Source organism: Anopheles coluzzii, chromosome X (genome assembly GCF_943734685.1).
Source record: "Anopheles coluzzii chromosome X, AcolN3, whole genome shotgun sequence".
Lineage (NCBI taxonomy): Eukaryota > Metazoa > Arthropoda > Insecta > Diptera > Culicidae > Anopheles > Anopheles coluzzii.
In genome coordinates, this window is record NC_064669.1 from 4466534 (window position 1) to 4471533 (window position 5000).

The following is a 5000-nucleotide window of genomic DNA, read 5'->3' on the forward strand; positions in this document are numbered from 1 at the left end:
CCTCGCCCCGTGGGGGTGCGAATTTTTGTATGCGTGCGTGCATGTGTGTGTGCTACCTAGAAACGCGTACAAACGTGCACACAGACACACGAATGGAGCACAAGGATCTTCTGCTGGAAAGAAGACACGAGCAAACTCCTTAAAAGGACTGAAAGTGAACAAAAACAAAAACAAAACAACAAGGTGCACCAAGTGTATAGAAAAGGGGAAGGAGCGGAAGGAAAGGGGACATTACGTACACGATATTAGGGAAACAGGAGGGGCGACAGACATATATAAATATATACATACATACACTATATATATATAGCTAGAGGTTATGGTACGAAACCACCACCGCCATCAACAATTGACACAGCAATATACTTAGCAACGTACTTGGCAGTAAACAAGGCAGTTTGTAAGAGCGGGGATAGCAGCATAGAGTCATCAAGCTCAGCCAATCCACTGATGGCACCGGGTGGTCACTCTGGTCACTCTGTCCCACTCAGAATTGAAGCAGAGCGTACCGATCATTCAGACCCTGTAGTTTGAAGTGCGTACGCACTCCGCCGACGCCAGTTGGTAGAGGTCAGGGGAATCCGCAGCATGGATCTGTGTGGCCAGGTGACCAGATGCACACCCTTTGCAGCAGAAACCGATGCGTTCGGTGCCCATCGGTGGTTCAAATCAGTAGTCGAAATTGTAAAGAGAGAGCAGAGAAAGCGATAATTATATCTGTATATGTATACCCACACGCGCATATATACATACATGTAGCAGGGGACGGTGAGTTTGAGTGTGTGTGTGTGTGTGTTTGATAGAAGTATTTAGCGTCAACTCTAGACAGGTGGCGTACGCGAGATCTCGGCAATAACCAAAGGAAGAACTAACAAAAAAAAAAAAAACAAAAAAAAAAGGTTGATGTTTATCCATCATTGGCTATCACACACCACCATCCCCCCGCCAAAGGCATATTTATCCCACTGCATTCGCGGACTATGAGTGTGTAATACATTAGGACAGCAAACATGGGGACTCTTGGCAGTGTGGAGCTGCGGTTCCCACTACGTCGCTAGTCGAGCATAACTAGAATAACGAAAGGGGCGTCATCGCGTGGCATATTAATAACAGTTGTAGCGGTTGAAGGTGGGTTGAAGCGCAACGGTGAGCAATGCTACACAGTATCAATGTTACCAATTATTATTGTTTAGCTGTGCCGACACACACACACACACACACAAACTCGCAGAGAGGGTCAGACGGAGATAGTTAGTAGCACTCTTTAAAGAAGAAAGGGTTTATGATGTGCTCCCATTTTCCCAAAGGCAAAGGCAGGCAACACACTATCTACTACTTTTAAAAAACACACAAACACACACAGTTCAGAAAAAAAACCCAAAAATGTGTTGTGTTGTGGGTGCGAGAAAAATCGTTTTTGGTGTTTTGGAAATTGTAGTGAAATTGTGCATCGTGTTTTACCTTTTTCATTTTAAATTAAGTTTTTAAAAAATCTTTATTATGTTGCACCTTGCAAACACCTACACACCACCGAGAGAGAGAGAGAGAGAGAGAGAGAGAGAGAGAGAGAGAGAGAGAGAGAGAGAGAGAGAGAGAGAGAGAGAGAGAGAGAGAGAGAGAACAGTGCAGTGAAAGCAGAAATATTATAATAATTTTTAGTTTGCTGCCTATGTACTTACCAAAAAAAAAAACAACCACCACTACCCACGATGCAATCACGATTTGCACGCCACAACTCGAGAAAACAAATCGAAACAAAAAAAAAAAATAACCATTAAGAAGCAACAGCCAGCGGAGGGCGGAAGCGCCGGCGATATGACGTAAATAAGCTGAATGCATATCTAACTTTTATTTTTGTTGTTAGAATATATGGGTTTTCGCATCTATTGGCGCTGTGTAGGAAAGTTTACAAAGAGGTATAACACACAAAAAAAAAACATAAACAACAACAAAACCACACACCGGTATATAAACATACATACAGTAACAGTTGTGGGTAGGGTTCTATTTGTTGCAAAGGTGGCCGAACTAGCCGAAAATCAGCAAAGAGAAAATCAGCAAAGAAATAAAAAGTAAAAGAAAATAACAATAACAAAAAACTCCACAAAAACGTTTGAAAAGAATAACAAAAAAAAAATGCGCCGAGAGAATGAGCATATAAAACACACACACACACACACACTCACATATAAAAACACGAAAAATGGTGTATTTTTCGCTGTACTGAGCGCTTATTACATGGAAGCTAGTGAACACAGTGTAGTGTCGTTTAAGCAAATTAAAGCGAAAGAGCTAGTAGAGGAAATCAATAAAGCAAAAGCAAAAAGAACGTCCGAAGGCTCGCGGAGTGGGCGGAAGAGAGAAAAGACACACAAAAAAAAGAAGCATATATATATATATATAGAGGGAGAGGAGAACAGTAAAACCAAAAACAATATCAGTGTATCTTAGTAAAAGCAAACAAAAAGAGAAGAAAACAAAAAGCCCAAAACGGTGAGCAACCAAAACAGTGTGGAGTAGTCTCATAGAGATGCAAAGGAGGAAGGAAAATAGAGCGCGAGAAAGAGAGAGAGAAAGAGAGAGAAAGAGAGAGAGAGAGAGATAAGGTTCGGGGAAAAGCAAAGCAAAGGGAAAACCCAAATGAATCATATAAGATAATTATGGATATAAATATTTATAAAATCTCCCATAATCAGGCAGGTCCTACCGGGAGTTAGAGAAAGCTCATAATCATACGTACACGCGTACACTAAACTACACCCACACGGATACACACTGACACACACACACACACACACAACCACTGGTGAAAGACTACTGACTACTTCTCTTTACCACCCTTCCCTGCAATCCTGCTCCTTGCTGAGGCTATCCTTACACTTGTTTCAATATTCTCTATACCCCACCATCAATATTCTCCCGCTCATAGCCCACCAACACAACTACACAGTACCAATCATTTTAAGGCGGTGACGTCATTGATGACCCGCGCAAACACACACACACACACACACACACACACACACACACACACACACACACACACACACACACGCATACTGTACAAAAACCAAAGAAGATGAAGACGAACTCACCGACACTTTCACGAAACGTACACAAAACTGTTTGCTGTTACACTTAATGAAAAAAAAGAAGAAGAAGAAAGAAGAAGAAGGTGTAGACGAAGACAAAAAAAAACATTTAAATAAATTGAAAACAAAAAAAAAACAAAACGATACAAAAAACAAAAATACATCGGTGTCTGACGCGAAAACCAAAGCAAAGTGTGTAACAAAAAAAAAAACAAAAAACAAACAAACAAGCAAACCCTTCTTCCGAACTCGAAATCTCTGGTCTCTGGGTGTTTGTGCTTATTAGCTGGTTTTTACTATCGAACTATCGAATCGTCTACTTACGTCCCCCGACTCCTGTTCTCCCCCCCCCCCCCCCCCATTCGTCCCCTACTGTATCCCATCCTCGCGTCATCTTCCCACCCCTTTCGAACCCCCAAATCGGTTAGGTAAAAAGGAACAGAGTTTAAGAAATTTATGGGCCGGAAAAGAAGAAAAGAAAACCAGGCAAGGAACACTTACCCGTGGAAACATCCTGAGTCAAGAGGAAAGTTCAAAGGAAATAAAAGAGAAAGAGAGAGAGAGAGGGAGAGAACAACAATGACACATGTACACGTTGTAATAGAAAGAGGGTAAACACAAAGTGTGGAAAAAACAATGTCGACCTGGAAAGAAATTAAAAAAAAAATGCACACGGCAAACAAAAACTCACTCGGAGTAGATAAGTAATATGCAAAACGAGAGAGAGATAAAGAGAGAGAGAGACAGACAGACAGAGAGTGTGAACAATACCAACAAGTGGCTGAAATAAATATTGGACAAACGTAAAAAAAAGAAACAAAACACAAAAACAGGCAATTGGTATAGCAAAAAAAAAAAAAGAAACAACAAAAAAGCAACTCGAGAAGAGAAAGAAATCAAAAACAAAACATTTGAGAAAAAAAAAGGTGTGTGTGCGTGTGTGTGTGTGTGGAAACGAGGATAAAGTCGGGGTGGGAGTGGGGGAAGGGAGAGCATCAAAAAATAAGAAGAGGAAAAAAGACGCAATATACTGGTTGTCTCATCCATAAACTACATTATTGAGCTAAAATAAAGAGTAAAGGTGAAGAAAAAAAACAAAAAAAAAACAAAACAAAATTCTCGTTTCAATTGTTTGGTCAAAACATGAATAAAAATAAAAATATTGAAGCTTTTTTTCCTATTTTTTTTTTTTCGGATGCAATACGTACAGAAATGCTCTCTGTTCGGTAGTTGTAGCAGTGCTTTTGTTTTGTTTTTAGTTGTTTTTTTCTCATTGTTTTTATTCCAGACAATTGTAGCTTCTGGAGCTTCATAAAGATAAAGGTGTGTATTACATGTGTAACTGCTCTCTTGGCCCAAGCAGCACCACCGCGCCCGCCATGAGAGCACTTTGCTAATCTGTCCCCAGCTGTTTTTTTTTTTACAAATTCCTTGTGTTCGCTTCGTACGCTTTATCGAATTTAATCGGTTTTCCTTTTGTCGTTTGTTTTTCCTTTCCACGTATGGTAGTGTACACTTAGTGTACACTTAGTGTACACTTTGCAATGAAAACACTCACCACCAGCAATGGATTTATTGGATGGTAAAAACTGGGAGGACGGTGGAGCCAAACATGAAACAAAAAAAAACGACTGCTCTGTTCTGTTTATTTCGTTTGTTTCTGATATATTTTCCGCTGCTCATTGTGTTGTTGCTTTTTTTTTGTTTGTTTTGTTTTGAAAAATATTCCCTCTTTAACACACCGCTCCACGCTGCTGCACATACCCACAAACAAACTTTATTTCGGCTCTGTTCATCATAAATGTGTACGCCACACCACACCCACTGGCTGCTTCCCATGGGAGAGCGGTGCGGTTGCATCCACTACCTTTTTTTTGTGTTCTGTATACATAGTACTTTTTATTTATA

At 40.3% G+C, this 5000-nt stretch overlaps 2 protein-coding genes across 5 annotated transcripts in view; both read left to right on the top strand.

Annotated features, from left to right (window-relative positions):
• The window catches only part of LOC120959054 (cAMP-specific 3',5'-cyclic phosphodiesterase-like), a 26002-nt gene extending 22747 nt beyond the window's left edge, over window positions 1–3255 (top strand). For all 4 annotated transcript variants that reach the window (XM_040382228.2, XM_040382302.2, XM_040382470.2 and 1 more), the window contains one exon: window positions 1–3255. This exon is cut by the window's left edge and continues 461 nt beyond it. The gene's annotated coding sequence lies outside the window, so the exon portion shown is untranslated.
• LOC120949719 (protein phosphatase 1H) overlaps window positions 1078–5000 on the top strand; it is a 118891-nt gene continuing 114968 nt past the window's right edge. The window contains exon 1 of the mRNA XM_049609720.1: window positions 1078–1087. The gene's annotated coding sequence lies outside the window, so the exon portion shown is untranslated. The remainder of the gene's footprint in view (window positions 1088–5000) is intronic.